We start from the raw sequence: 16,370 nt of genomic DNA on the forward strand, positions 1-16,370 counted from the left end.
AATGGAGAGAGCAGAGGGATGAGCCGGAGGGAAGAGCCGGAGGGAAGAGCCGGAAGGAAGAGCCAGGGGAGATCGCCAGAGTAGAGGTGGGGTGGGATTGGGAGGACAGATGAGACAAGGTGAGGGTCAGGAGTAGGCAGTGGACTGGTGGTAAAAGCCCTCACTTGGAGCACACAGAGCACAGGCTGGACTCCAGCATCTGCTGAGTGTGGGCTCTCTGAATCTCAGTTTCCTCTACAAACCAGAGGGTGCCATGAGGATGAATGGACTACTCAGCAAAAGTTTAGTACAAAGCATACCCTCAATAAGTGCTTCCAACAGATTGTAGGTAACAGAATAAGGTAAAACACTTCCCTCCTGAAATATATACTGAAGCAAAGGGAGTCAACTTAAAAAAACACACACACACATCTACATTCTTCAATTTTGGGGTGGGGGGTGCGGGGTAGTGGGCAATGTTAGTTTTTATCATTTATCAACCTTTCCAATGCTGTTTGCTTGCTCTGAATGGATGATCCATTCTTAGGGTAGGACAGGGACAGAGAAGGCATCATACTGCCCCTACAGGGAAGAATCTCCTCTAGACCATCTCCAACAGACGTGCAAGCTGGCTCTGCCCACACCAGTCTGTTGGGGGACAGAGAGGACGGCAGTGCCTGCAGGATGGTCCCTTCTCCTTGAGGACATGGGCACCTTGTTATAAAGGTGCTTTGTCTTAGCAAGTCACAGCACACGTGGCTGTTAGTAACACCGACTAGTCCTAATCAGACCTTTTGCAGTTGAGTTCCTATACTCCTCCTCTAATCGGAGTCTTTCAGCACCACCCCCTCCCACAAGCTCTCCTAGTAAACCTGCTGAGGGCAAAGGTGGCTATAGGGTTCATTATTGAGATCTACAGCACCTTACCAATATTCAGCACGCAGGAGGTGGTCCGTAAGCCTCTGAATGAATGAATACATGATGATCACAGTATTAAAGGACTAGGGGTGGAAAACTCAAAAGCCTTCAGGAGCCCAGGCAGGTAAAAGAAACAAGGAGGGGTGTGGCTTGTGGCTAATTAAGAAGCAAATGTTCTGCCTAAAGGCGTTTAAATTCAAATTGTTTTAGAAAAGTCTATTAGCTGAACAAATCTATTTACTGTTGGGGTGTGGCTTGGGCCATAGGAGTTTGTGACTTGATTTTAAACCCACCACCTCACCTCCCCCTAAGAAATTCTAAGCTCCTAAATTACTTCCTTTACAAATGCAAACTCACCCTCCAACGTCCCCAAGGATGGGGCAGGCAAGACCTTCAAAACTTAATTATTTGAAAATTCATTACCTTCTCCTGAAAGCTGCTTCCTAGCAGTTTTACCCAATTGTCCCTTTGAGGCTAGCAAAAACAAATTGAATTCTTTTTCTGTTTGATTTCCCTGCAAATATTTGAAGATATTTACCACCCCCCTCCAACCTACTAAATCTTCAGACTAAAGTTTTCAGCTGTTCCTTCTGTCAGGATTACAAAACTCCCACCAATCTGGCCGCTCCGCTGAGTAAATATCCCTCTTCGAAGTGTAGTATCATACGATCATGTACATTGTGTTTCAGAGCAGTGATACACTTTGGAAAAGATCCAGGTATATAACAATAGAAAATTGGTGAACTTTGGAACATATCCTGTAATGGACAGTTATACCTATTAAAAATCATGCTGAAGAACATAGAAAAATGTTCCTTTTGGAATATTAAATGAATAAGTCACATAATATATTGCATATGACATGATCCTAATTTCACTTAAACTTTATAGCCTGACCTGTGGTGGCGCAGTGGATAAAGCACCAGCCTGGAACACTGAGGTCGCTGGTTCAAAACCCTGCACTTGTCTGGTCAAGGCACATATGGGAGTTGATGTTTCCCTGCTCCTCCCCCCTTTCTCTCTCTCTCTGTCTCTCCTCTCTAAAATGTGTAAATAAAAATAAAAAAAGTTTAAAAAACTTTATTATTATTTTTTTATTTAAAACCATTTTGAATAAGAGGGCAACTTGGAATGAAAACTAATATTGCCCACAAATTCCTTTCCCTAATCAGAAATCAAAATTTCAGACTAGGTCCTTTAATAGGGAAGAGGCTGAGAATCGCCCCGCCCTTGCTCTAGATGCATTTTTAAAAAGCAGAGGCCCAACCCTGGCCAAATATGCTGCTCACAAAAATTAGGGGATATTTCAAAATGAATATGAAGCAATAAAAAAAGAAGCATTTGATTTTTTTTAAGAAGAACAACAGAAAAGCAAATGACAAGTCAAAGAAAGTTGTTTGATTATGCAAATGAGATGCAAAACCAACTTTTATTTCATTGGCAAAAATGCACCACACAAAAGGCTGAAAGTACTGGAGCATCTGCACGGTCCCTGATCCCCTCACTTTTGTGAGCAGTGTAGCTTGGTTGGATAGAGCATTGTCCCGAGGCACATACAAGAACAGATCTATGTTTCTCTCTCTCTCTCTCTCTCAAATAAATAAAAAATTAAAAAAAAATCAGAGGCCTATATGGGGTTAGCATTTCCAAACCCCATGTGCTTAATCCAACCCCTCCTTCCCTTGGACTGGAATAGAGTTGGGTCTGGGGTGGGGGCTGAGCATATTGGTAAAAGCTTCTCAGGTGATTTTAATGCATACACTGGTTAAGAATCAAACTTGACACAGATTTCTGTTCATGCTGCCAGACACCCCTTCTCTTGGCAGTCACTGCACTCTTTTGACTCCCTCTTTGAGTTAACTAAGACCCCTAAAGCTTGTTCTGATGAGTGGCTCTTACAGGGCCACCCCCTCCCTGCCTGCAGACAGGTGGCTTTGTCAGACTTCGGTGAAGATACTGGCATTGATCGCCCCTGCATTCGTGCTATTATTAGATTTGGCCCATCCATCTGGACTGTCAAGATCCTTCAGTCCTGGCTCCTCCTCCCAGCTGTGAGTCATCCGAAAACTCAATCAGAATGACATTTCAGGTACGTATCTTGCAAGCGTTGTTTTTCCCAAGGTAAACATTCCCAATGCCATCAAGCAGAAAGCTTAAGATGTTTCTTTCTTCCCCGTCTGACCTGGACACCCCCTGACACTGTGCAGCCTGGTCACCACTGAGGACAGAGGCTACCGCTTCCCTTCTATCTAAGCACTGGACATGACTTGCAAAGGTCCTTTTCCTTGCTTAGAAGTCTCTAACTAGGGTTTTTAATGATGGAAGTAATGTTAGCTTATTGTAAAACACGTTTTAAATAGATGGAAACATGTAAAACAAAAATCTCCGCCTCTCCAAGCTCACTTCCCCTAGGAAATTATTATTAACCACCTGGTGTATACAGAAGGCTCTTGGTGCATCTCCCTACCAGGCTTGGTTTCAGCTCTTTAATATAGTCGTCAAATATTTCTGCCACCCATTTCATCATCATAATTTATTTTAGTATCAAGTATAAATGATCAATCCAGATCAGGGCGTTGGCTTCCCAAGGCACCATTTGAAGCAGCCCAGTTTGTAACCATGAGAATCAGAACAAGTTACAACTTCATTGGTACTATGGGCAACTTGACTAGCCTCGCTGGTTGCTGTGAGGCCTGCATGTAGGATGGTATAGGAAAGTGGTTTCCAGATGTTGGCTGCACTGGGATCATTGAGAAGGCTTTGAAAAAAATAAAAATAGCTGGCCCAGATACACAACAGAGTAGGGTTGAAGTGAGACTCAGGGCTACACTAAAACTCTACGCAAGATCTGGGCCCAGTGGGTTCAGACCCGAGGCCAACGTGCCTGATGCCACGGGCTTGGAGCTTTGGAGTCATTCATTCTGCACCCCACTCCCAGCGGATCCCTCTGTTTTGAATCACACCATCCAGAGGTGCTCTTTAGAAGCCTTTGCAGCTTCTTCTACCTGACTCTCACCTATCTTCCAAGAACTTTGCTTCACACAAGTTAAAATTCAATCAGACTTTTTGTTCCACTCATCTCATGCTTCCTCAGTCTTTGCTCTCATTGTCCTTCCCTGCACCCTTACATCTATTTATTCCTGCATCCTTCAAGGTTCCTGTCAAACACTGCCTCATCCATAATTCCCTTCCTGATTGCTGTCCACCTCTTACCTCCTCCTAATAAACTAGAAGTGATCCTCTCTTCCTATGAAATATCTACTCCATTTCAATTCTTTTTTTTTTTTTTTTTTGTATTCAGTGAGGGGAGGAGAGGTAGAAACAGACTCCTGCATGTGCCCCAACCAGGATCTACCCATAAAGCCCACTAGGGGGCGATGCTCTGCCCATCTGGGACATTGCTCTGTTGCTCAGCAACTGAGCTCTTCTTTAGTGCCTGAGGTAGAGGCCATGGAAGCATCCTCAGCACCCAGGGCCAACTTGCTCCAATTGAGCCATGGCTGCAGGAGGAGAAGAAAGAGAGAAAGAGAGAGAGAGAGAGAAGCAGATGAGCACTTCTTCTGTGTGCCCTGATGGAGAATCGAACTCAGGACATCCACATGCTGGGCCAATACTCTACCACTGAGCAAACTGGCCAGGGCCCTCTACTCCAGTGGTCCCCAACCCCCGGGTCATGGACCAGTACCGGTCCATGGGCCATTTGGTACTGGTCTGCAGAGAAAGAATAAATAACTTACATTATTTCTGTTTTATTTATATTTAAGTCTGAATGATGTTTTATTTTTAAAAAATGACCAGATTCCTTCTTACATTCGTCTAAGACTCACTCTTGATGCTTGTCTCAGTCAAGTGATACATTTATCTGCCCCACCCTAAAGGCTGGTCCATGAAAATGTTCTCTGACATAAACCATTCTGTGGCCCCAAAAAGGTTGGGGACCACTGCTCTACTCCATTTCTTATATTTCATGGTACTCACCTCTTTCAATCTTGTAATTTACTGAATATATCTTATATCTCTAACTAGATTATGAGTTAACTTATGAATATATGTTGGATGAATGAATGAATCCACAAGTAAGCATATAAAGGAGGGGGAGTTTGTAGAAGCAGAAGCAGCAGCAGGATTCCACCTGTATCCTGCTGCTCCCAAGAAAATATCAAATGTATATAAATCTACCAGCAGCTAGACTATCACATGCATGGGCACAGCTTGGTTGGTGGGTTCCCATCAGCAATTTGACCTTTAAGGAACTGTATTCATCTCCTTTGCCAGTAACTCAGATTTATTATTCCTTAGGTTTTGCCCCAAGGCCTTGGTGTTAGAGGAGACTGTTGCCTGGAGGGTAGGTGAGATGCCAGAAGAGTGTGAGGTTCCCAGACCCTGCGACTTGAGTTGTGTATATGCCCCTTTGGGTGGCTCTGCCATCATCAAATCTGACAAGTCTACATTCTGCTTAAAACACCACAAAGGTTTTTCCTCGAGCTTACATTGGTCCTGCCTGATCTGCCTCCCACTGTCCTCCCGACCTCAGCTGATGCCATCCCCCACTTACCCACGCTGCTCGGTCCTACTTCCTTTTCTCCAAAGTGCTGGTTGCCTTTCCGTCTCATGGCTTTGATTTATGCTGCTCCATTTCCCTGGCATGGCTGCTTCAACCCCAAGCCTTAGCTTATAGGTCATTTCCTCCAGGAAGCCTTCCTCAGTCACACAAGGGTAGGCCAGGTTATCCCAGCACAGCTTATTATTACTCCATTAGAAAGGAGCCTTCAGATTTGGGAGTTTATATTCCTTCTGTAATATTTGATCAAGGTTGATTTCTCCCACTGGATTTTAAATCACATGAGGGCAGGGAACAAAGCTATCTTGTTCAGCTGCTATATATCCCTAGTACCCAAAATCATGTCTGGCACATGAGATGTTCAAATAACATCTGTTGAATAAATTAATGAATTGAAATCTAAAGACATTCATAAAAAAAAATAGGTACAAAAAAAATCATGGGGATTTTTGCAATACTTCCAACTCAGTCTCTGCTCCCTTCACTTGGCAGATGGTCTAGATTTTCTCCTCACCTTCATTCCACAGAGAGACTCCCCAGGATTTATAACCCACTAAGCTTTTACTGAAACAATCTTAGAGAGGCATCGCCAATATCAGCCCCACTGTTTTAAAGGAGCTCATCTATTCTGAGCACCTACTATGTGCAGATACTATTCCCGTGTATCTTAGGTCATTCAATTTTATCAGTGACCCCAGGATGTCTTTCATTATTTCTATTCGACAGATGAGAAATCTGAGACTTAGCAAGACTAAGTGACTTGGCCAAGATCATAGAGCCAGTCATGGCGGCTTGGCACCATTTAACAAGTAGCCAATGGAAAAGACACTGGCCTGGAAGTCAGCAGATGTGGGTTTTAGTCCATCTTCTATCATTCCTTCCTGGGTGACCTTGACTTGATCATGTAATCTCTGAGTTCAGACTTCCCTGTACATAGGGATAATATTTGAGGATGAACTAAGACCAGACTTTCAAAAGTTTTCCAATAAGACCAGAGTACAGCCTGCTGTAAAGAGCTATTATCCAGCCTTGTTCCTCCAGAACCCACAGATGGCCTTCTCCCTATCTGAAAATCAAACACTCCTACTGAGGTCAGTTATGCCTACAAATCAACGCCGGCTTTCTTCTCCCACACAGAATCTCCAGCTGGAAATCAGCTCTAATTCTTTCTCTTGCTCAGGCCTTGCTCTGAATAATAATATATTTTGAGAATGAACTATTTCGGGGCCAAGAAAATCTGTAAATCAGCGCTGATTCATCACTCTCTGCATGAGGCTCTCGCTCTCCTGTTTTGTTAGATAAAGACGCTTCATCGCCACAATTTTTCAGGGGGCCACATGGAGAGGACCCCGCTTGTCACAATAAGAGTCTTTGCAAAAGATAAAAAACATCAGGATGGGTAGAGTCTCAAGAAATTAATCTGAAGTCGATAAAACGCTGGGGAGAGATGGGGGTGTGTGGATAGACACACCATCATAGGACAGCAGAACCCAATTGGATTGCAACATGGCACCTGCCTTTGACCATGGAGATCCCCAAAGTGTCAATCTATGATTGTTTCAACTAGTGGAAGAATAGAGAGACAAAGGAGAATTCCAGAAAAGGTACTGAAACTATGTTCACTAGAGCTGTCTAAGAACCCAGCTCTACTTAGCTTTGGAATGCATGTAACTTTCCCTTTTAAGATTTACCTAACTACATGTTTCTTGGATACATATATATTAAAATTTGTTTGGGGGAAATAATAGAGATCTCCTTACTAGCTTGCTTGGTAGAATGAATAGCCAGTGTAAGAATAAAAACAACTGCCGCTGATGCTCTTGTGTGGATAATTGAGAACTGGACAATGTTTTCTTAGGGGCACAAACCACTCCTTCAGAAAACTTCCTGTGTTCAGTGGGGGTTTTAAATGCTATTTAAGAGAACAATGTAATCACAAAAGACCACTGCAGTATTAGACGAGAAGGGCCATGCTGTGTGGGGACATTTCTTTCCCATTATTCTTCCTCTAGGCTGTGCCCCCTCTGAGTTCTGGACCATACATCTTTCCAAACCTAGCATCTCCCTGTGGATGTCAGGCTGCTCAATGTCACTGGTCCCAAATTCCCCCCCACCTCATTCTCCAAATCTGCCTCTGCTCCCACTTCCCTCATTTAAGTTCCTAGGACTCCATCCACACCACTGCCAAACTGGAGGCCCAGGATTTATTCATTGTGAGCACCTCCCTCAACTGCACCTTGTAGATAGGGATGGAAGTCCTACTGATTCTATTTCTAAAATACTGCTCTAATAGGTCTCCTTCCTCTACATTGCCTCAATGCTAGCCCACACTGTCTCTTACCTGGGTTAGTGCACTAGCTTCCTAACAGGTCTCCTTCTGGTCACTCTGCCTTCTAGACAGGGGTATATTCCAGCCACATCCCACCGTTCACTATGTCACACACCACATTGCCTCTTCACACATCAAAACCCTCCCAAGAAATCCACAAACAGAAAAACACATAAAAATAAACACACACTCCAACACCCCCAAATATCACACATGCAAACACACATCTTCCAGTCCCACTAACCTGCCTGCCAGTCCTCATTCCATTCCTGTCTCACCCACAGTCCAGAACTCTGGGTAGGCTATTTTTTTTTCTCCCAAGTTGTCCTTCCTTCACCACCATACCATCCTGTAATGTACCTTGAAGCTTTTCCTTATCCTTCTAGATCAAGTTCAAGGCACCCTCCTTTAAAAAACCAGCTGAACTTGTTCCTCCCTTCTTCAGTCTGTCAGATCACGGTACACACCCAGGTCTCAATGTACCATCAAGGTTCTTTAGCACTGGCCTTCTACGGGGCATTGGCATCCTAAAAGACAGAACTTCTCACAGCACGGACTTTGGGAGGCAAACAGATCTGGGTGAAATTCTAGCCTTCTCTTATCAGCTTGGAAAAGTAGAGTCTTTAAGTCCCTGTTTTCTCATCTCAAAAACAGAAAATATTCCTGTCACTTGATATGACTGGAATCAGAAGGAAATAAAAATGTGCATAATACCTAACACCTAGTTAAAAACCTAATCTAATGCTAACCATTATTATTATTAAACCTATTTAGACCCCTTGGGGCCCAAACTTAATAAATGTTTACTGCATGAATGGATGTAGTTTTCAGTCCCTTCAATCGCTCAGGACACCAGGTCAGTCAGTGGCCCAAGTCAGATTAAAATTCAACCTTCCAACCTTACCTGACATGTAAAACTTTGTCTCACATCTTAGAAAAGCAGTCCATCTAAAAAATGGCTGGGCTGTCCAATTCTTTGCACTGTGCTGGGTATTTTGTAAAATATGCTTATTTGACAAGAAGAGGATTTTGTAAAATAACAAATCAGTATTATTCAAGAACACGACCCGGATCCCCAACTTGGAGCAGAGCCTTGCAAATGAGAACACAAATTTGAAAAAGAGACCTTTTGGAAAAGTGTAAGTCAGATTGTATAATTCTTGCTCCTCAGCATTCCAATAACTTCACACTAACCTCTCCTTGTCACAGCCTCTAAGCCTCTACATGGCTGGATCCTGCCTGCCCCTCCTGTCACTCTTTCTTTTATCAATTGTGCTCAAGCCTCACTGGCCTTTTGTTCTTCATACTCAAAGCTCATTACAGCCTCAGGACCTTTGCATATGACAACTCCTCTCATTCCCTAGATTTTTCCCATCTTAGTGCCATTCTGTTATTTAGGCCTCAGTGTCAAGACCTTTCCTGCCTACTCTAATGTGGGTTCCCCACGGCCCATACTGTTATATCATTAACTTGCTCAATCTCTTTATACCATGTATCACCATCTAAAATTCTTTTTATTTTTTGAATCCTTCCTCCCATTAGAATATAACAGGTATGAGAACAGAGAGAGAACTTGTTGATCTTGCTCAATGCTGCACCTCTAGCACTTAGAACACAGTGCCTGGTAGACATTCAGGAAACATTTGCAAATGGATGAATAAGTTTCTTTCATCATCAGTAAAACAACCAGAGAGATCCTATGCATTTGCAATCTAGATTGATAGAACATCCTTGAAACTAAAAACAATACAATCTCCCAAATCAAAACTCGTAGGAAGAAGTGAGTTAACACTAAACATCGTTCATACATCTTTGAGAACAAAGGACTTGTTTTTATTTATATTCAAGGAAAGCTGAGTCTTTTGGCAAAAGGGATGGTTTGCAGGCACTCCTTCCATCTGAACCTGGAGGTCACATATGCTTCTCCAGCTTGGAGCTCAGCCCTCTACTCTGGTTTCAATCTGGAGATTTTATCTGACAGCCTGCATGTCACTGCTTACAGTGGACTTGCTCCGTTGCCAGAGAGTAAACTTAGAGGATACACATAGGAAGAGCAGAATGTGCACCAGGGGAGGAAGAATGAATCTTTAAAGTAGTTTAATTTCCAGGATTAACTTTAAAATGATCTGGAAATTTTGTTTCTAATGTCACAGTGTCTAATCTGCTTTTAAGTTAAAAAGTCTGGAAAAAAATCAATTAGCCATGCCAAATACACATTCTTCTCATGCAGAAGGTTGAGAGTTTTACTCCCTATCCTCCTAAGTTTTTCTTCCTAATAACATGAGGTAATAACCTCACCCAGCAGCCCACCTGTAATCTAGCAGAGTGACTCTAAAACCCAGCAGAATAGCAGTCTCTACTGCTTTATTTCAGGTTAATTTGAGAAAGCAACGTTGGAAAAGATTGAATTAAACTTGTTCTATAATGGTCCTTGCTTTCAAGTACAGTTAGGGCTGGGAATCCATCTCCTTCTTGGCTCTCTGGTGGTTGATGTGCATGTCAAGTGAATCCAGGCATAAACTCCAAGCTCTCTCCCAATGAATTTCTCTCTCCCACTTTATAACAGCTGAGCCACAAAGTCCCGTTTATCAGAAGCCACAGAAGTTACAGAAAACAGCTCTTGAATGGGATATATGTAATTATGTAAAATCTGATAAGAGCACAATTTACTGACAATCAAAAAGCTTATTGAATGTGAGGTTAGATCTATGACAAAAGCTTAGACCATGGAGTTAGTTAGCCTCATCCCCCCAACTCAGTATTAAAAATCAGAGATTCATGGCATGGAAAAATAAATTGTAGGAAAGGTGCCCAGATTGGTGCCCAGAACTTAAGCTGCTTCACATAATAATGTTCCTCATGATACTTCTTTGGTCTTAAGGCCAATGAGGGAAGCTAGTGCTTGGGCATTGGCAGTGTTCTACTTTTTTCAATCTATGAATCAGCTCTTTGACTCCCTTGGGCCCCTTCTTCAAGAGCTACAAAATTAGCATTATGGATTTTCATTTGGTCCTTATCGCTGCAGAGGGGGATTAGCCATACAATGAATAGTTGAATTTGGGAAAAAGCATTGGTGGAGGAGGGGTGCACACTAAAAAACAAAACAAACAAACAAAAAAATAGACTCATGAAACTCAACTATGGTAATTATTGAATTGGGATTTAACAGAGATAGAAAGGAAGCTGTTTATACTTCACAGTAATTAATTGGGCTTCACTAGTCCTAAATTGAGAAAAATAAAAAAATCAATAATTTCGAATGTGTCATACTTATTGACACTAATGAAACCTCCTGAATAAGCATTTAATGCAACTCGTTGATATTTTAAATTTACGTTCTTCTCTGAGTGAACATTACAAGGTCAGGTCAGCTCCCCTGGGCTTCACAGAGCTGATGCTATCAAATAGACAGGACGCTGTTCAGGCTGTATATGGAACAACCCGAGTTGCTGAGCTGTCCGTGGTTCTGAAAAAGCAGCTCTGTCCCCTTTGGCTCAGGAGATGCACATTCAGACATGATACAGTATGTCACAATGCAGTGACCCACACTTTCATGTAGATTTGAAAAAAACCCACATAGAATTTCCTAATGTTGATTTCCTATGCTATCTCAATAAAGTCCTTTTACTCTTTGTACTTTCAGATATTACCAGATTGAGGGACACCAATTTGCACTTGCTTGCATTTTTCTTTGTAATGTAAATGTTCTTTCTTTCCAAATAGCCTGGCAGTCTAGGAGGTATGGAAATACTCATGGACTTGCTAGAATATATGGACTCAAATTTAGGCTTCATCACTTATTAGCTGGGTAACTTGATTGAGTCAAGTAACTCTCTGTGACTCATTTTTTTTAATCTGTAAAAATAAGTGATTACCACCCAGTCACTAATGTTTAAGAAGGGTCAAATGCAATGGTGTATTTCAAAGTGGTTTGAAAACTGTAACACGCTGTAAAATTGTAAGCATTTATCACATCGATATATCACATGTAGTAAGATATTCTTGACACTGCATTATAAATTTTTTGTAGTCTTCTTCAATTCAGAACAGGCCTAAGGAAATTGAGAACCCATAACACACCCAGGGAATCTTGGGAGTTTATACATGTAAAGAGAGATTGACTTGGAAGAAGGCAGAGAAAGTGGGAAACTGTGGAATTTAGACCCCCCAAATCATCAAAAACTAAGATCCACACTCTAAACCATCTTTAGGCTCATCATCATCTCCTTCTGAGATCTTGGCTTTCATTGAAACAATACCCCAGTCAGCACATTATGTATACAGAGACTATCTAATTTCTTCAGAACAGTCTCATTTTGCAGATAAAGTAACTGATTTGAGAGTGATTAAATAACCTGCCTAAGTCAACAAAGAGCTGCAGAACCATAATTTGAAGCCAGGTTCTCTGAATCCAAAGCTTATTCTCTTAATCATTATATATCTACAGCCCCCTATATCTGAATGGATCCTCTGAGGCAGGTTAACTTAGAAGCTGGTCAAAATTTCCTGGATCTCTTCTACTGGAGCAGAACATTTGAGAGCACATTATAGCATTTTAGAGGCCACAATGAATACAAGCTCTTTGGGGAACAGGGAGATCAAAGAAAATTACTATGATCTTTACCATGTGAATTAAAAAAAATTTATTGAATTTATTAAAGGTGACATTGGTTAATAAAATTATATAGACTTCAAGTGTACAATTCTATAATGAATCACCTGTACATTGTGTTGCATGTGACTTCTAACCTAAGGTAAATACTCCTTGATGCAACAAATCATCAGAACAAATTGGAATCACGAGTGCACTGCCTTACAAATGACCAATTCAGCATCCCTAAACTGATTAGAAGTGATTTCCCTGCATCATAAAGGGATTCAAACAAGATGTATTTGGGTGAGTGATTTGTTATCTATTAGAAATCAAAGTCCAGAAACTTTAGCAGTTGTAATTTAATTTTTGAAAAAAGGGACAAATAGATGGTGATGGAAGGTGATTTGACTTTGGATGATGGGCACACAATACAACCAACACTTCAAATGATATAGAGATGCTTACCTGAAACCTACATATTCTCATTGACCAATGTTACCTCATTGGTCAATTTAATTTCCAAAAAATTTAATTTCTAAATACATAAATATTTTGAAGTTTTTAAATTTTAGTTTTTTAAATTTTATTGAATTTATTGGAGTGAAATTGGTCAATAAAAAGTACATAGGTTTCAGATGTACAATTCTACAACACATCATCTGTATATTGTAGTGTGTTCACCACCACCCCAAGTCAAGTCTCCTTCCATCACCATTTACTCTCCTTTTACTCTTCTACCTCCCCCACCCCCTTTCCCTCTGCCATTGTTATTTTATAATTGCATTTATTGTGCAATTCCTTTTCCTTCTCTTTAAATCCTTTCCATTTTTAAAGATATCAATGATATTCTCCTTCCTCCATGAATAGTCACAGATGGCTCTAACTCATGGTAATTTAATTTTTTCCCTGTATTTATATTACCCCTGCCCACATCGCACATGCCTCAACAAACACCTATGGTCCTGGGATCTCTGTTCTTTTTCCCATATAGCTATTTAATATATACTAATAATATATAATTGTCAATATATTTATACCTCATTTCTTCACCCTTATTGGAGAGTGACTCATAGTAGGTGCTCAATAACTGCTTAAAATGAAGCTACCACCTATCACACTTCATTGAAATTGCTTGTAGAGTTTCTGCTTCCCCCCACCCCATTCACTTAGAAACTCCATTAGATCCACAAAGCCAAGACTATTTTTCCTGTCATATTCCCTATTGTGTCTTTGTGCTGAGCAGGTCACAGGGGCTTATGTATATAATCAGAATGAATGAATGAAGGAATAAATAACCTGCTGAACTGACAGAGAGTATTATACCACATCAATGCCCAACCCCCTGCCCTTACCCTTACAACAGCTATTGGTAGGAAATTTCAAATCTAGCTCAAGTAGATAAACTACATTCCTATGTGAATTTATTTGTCATGGGAATTACTTTTCAAGTACCATAGGAGATTTGTGTATGGAAATTCTGTTTATATGTGTATATAAAGAAAGGCAGCATTGATCAGAAAACTTTAAATGGAAATAAAAGTGAAAGGATACAGAGCTAAAAAAGAATTTATTATATGAGTTCCTTTTTAAGAGCATGCTAGCTGCCTGAATTCCATATACTGTATTAATATATTTATTCAAAAACATTTACTGTAGTACAGCCATTTTCAACCTTTTTCATCTCACGGCATACAAAAACTAATGACTAAAATTCTGTGGCACACAAAAATATATTATTTTTGCCCATCTGACAAAAAAAATAGGTGTAGGTTTGATTCATTCGCACCAGATGGCTACTGTGTTGGCTATGGTCATATTTTTTATTGGATAATCTAAGGGAAAAGAGGTCAATGCCCCTGACTGAATAGTTAGCAATTGCATGTTTTAAAAATTCTTGTGGCACACTGGGTGAAAATCGTCACTGTGTTTGATGCTGGAGTTAGAAAAATGAATGAATAAGGCCCTGCCCTCATGGAACCTACATCCTAACATAATGAGAAAGCAATGGAAATCTCTCCCTTTCATTTATACAGTAAGTACTGATAAAGAATCAATTCTATGCACAACACTAGGTTCTTCCCTCTTGGCCTCGCTGGATTTCTGATATTACTGAGTGTGGAACAGATGACACAAGCAGTTAATCTGATTTAATAAATCCCTTAATTCTTTTGGTAAATACTGGGGAACCAAGGGGATCACGGAGAAAGAGTGTCCAGAAATAGACTTTAATCCCTTTTTCCATCTTCTTTTTATACTCTTAAATAGAAATACTAAGACAATTCCTTGAGAGAGACCAATCTCTACCTTGCTCAGGGCAAAAAGAATTGAGAGTTTCCAGAGATATATGTGGAGAGTGTGTGTGCACACACGTGCACGTGTGTATAACAGTCAAGGCTGCCTTCTTTCACAGTGGGGGGTCCTGGGTCCTGCAATGGTCACAGTGCAAGTAGTTACGTCACAGCCCTTCTGAATGGACATGCATAGCTTCATGGATCCTACAATCCACGACACACATTTTTTTAGGTGTTTTTTCCTTTTTTTTGTGATGAAATTTTCTATTATACTCTCAACTTAACTATTACTTTTTCTAAAACAAGATGTTCTCTTGCAATTTTACAGATAGCGTTTGGATTGATACTACAGAGCCATACATCATCATAAAAGGAACCTTATATATCAAAGACCAAATCAGTAAGTGATGCCCACAAACTAGAATCAGAGGCTGGTTGGTATATTGCTTATAAAATGGTCCTTATTTATAGATAGCTTAACTGCATTAAATGCCCAAGAATGTATTGCTTTCTTTGTAACGAGTTTCTGTGGTCTTAATCTTCAGAAGTTAGATTCCATCTGTGACAGCAGACTGTTGTAGAATTTGGCTATTAATAGCTCCTGGTACACTCTTAAAGCTAAGAGGCCCAGGGCTATAAGAGACAGCCAGATGGACATAATACCAGAGGGTGACTATATGGACAAAAAGATGAGTTCCTTTTTTTTTTTCCAGTACAAGACAGACAACACTAAACACACAACAATCCTGTTTTTTATTGAAAACCAAACTGTGAGGAATTTTCCCCCTTTGGAATTCTCGGGTTTTGGTTCTAAATCAGATGTAATTTACCTGTGTCTGTGGTTTAAATAACTCCTTACAAAGGTTACAAATGCAAACACATCCTAATGAGTTAACAATCTCTATTTCATGAAACAAATCCTGACACCAGAAATCAGGAGTGAGACAATTTGGCAATTATTCAAGAGGAGAAATAAACTTTGATACTGGACAGTCTTTTGAATCAGACATATTCTTTTTCTAACACAGAGAAAAGGGGACAACAAATAACTGATTGACACATTAGATATTTCTTTATAGGAAGAAAAGAGAAAAAAACCCACTATTTAATGTGACTTTATATGATTACAGCCTTAGTTCAACTTTATTTTAATGAGAGTAGGAAAAACATGCTGCCAAGACCAGACTGACACAGTTAACCATTCATGTCATGTCATGTTTCGTTTGAGCCAAAGTTTAAAAACACCAACCATTCCTTTGTTTTTTAAAAAAACAATTATCATCACCTATAAGGTGAATAAGAGGAAAACTATTTTTTAATATGTGATTTATCACAAAAAAGAATGGATAAATTACATTATGGTGGGGATCCTTTGTAAGTACAAAATGTGGTTTTATGGGGGTTTTTTTTAGCATAGAAATACAGTGTGTCCGTAAAGTCATGGTGCACTTTTGACTGGTCACAGGAGAGCAACAAAAGACGATAGAAATGTGAAATCTGCACCAAATAAAAGGAAAACCCTCCCAGTTTCTGTAGGATGATGTGGCAGCATGTGCGCATGCACAGATGATGACGTAACACCGTGTATACAGTGGAGAAGCCCACGGCCATGCCAGTTGAGATGTGGATGGTACAGAGGAAAGTTCAGTGTGTTCTGTGGCTCGCTAAATTCGAATCCATGACCAAAGTGCAACATGA

General features: G+C 40.5%; 1 protein-coding gene across 4 annotated transcripts in view; it reads right to left on the bottom strand.

Moving 5' to 3' along the window:
- Nucleotides 1-16,370, bottom strand: part of PPP2R2B (protein phosphatase 2 regulatory subunit Bbeta) — a 457,098-nt gene that overhangs the window by 222,866 nt on the left and 217,862 nt on the right. The window lies entirely within an intron of this gene.

The sequence above is a fragment of the Saccopteryx bilineata genome, chromosome 4 (genome assembly GCF_036850765.1).
Source record: "Saccopteryx bilineata isolate mSacBil1 chromosome 4, mSacBil1_pri_phased_curated, whole genome shotgun sequence".
Classification (NCBI taxonomy): domain Eukaryota; kingdom Metazoa; phylum Chordata; class Mammalia; order Chiroptera; family Emballonuridae; genus Saccopteryx; species Saccopteryx bilineata.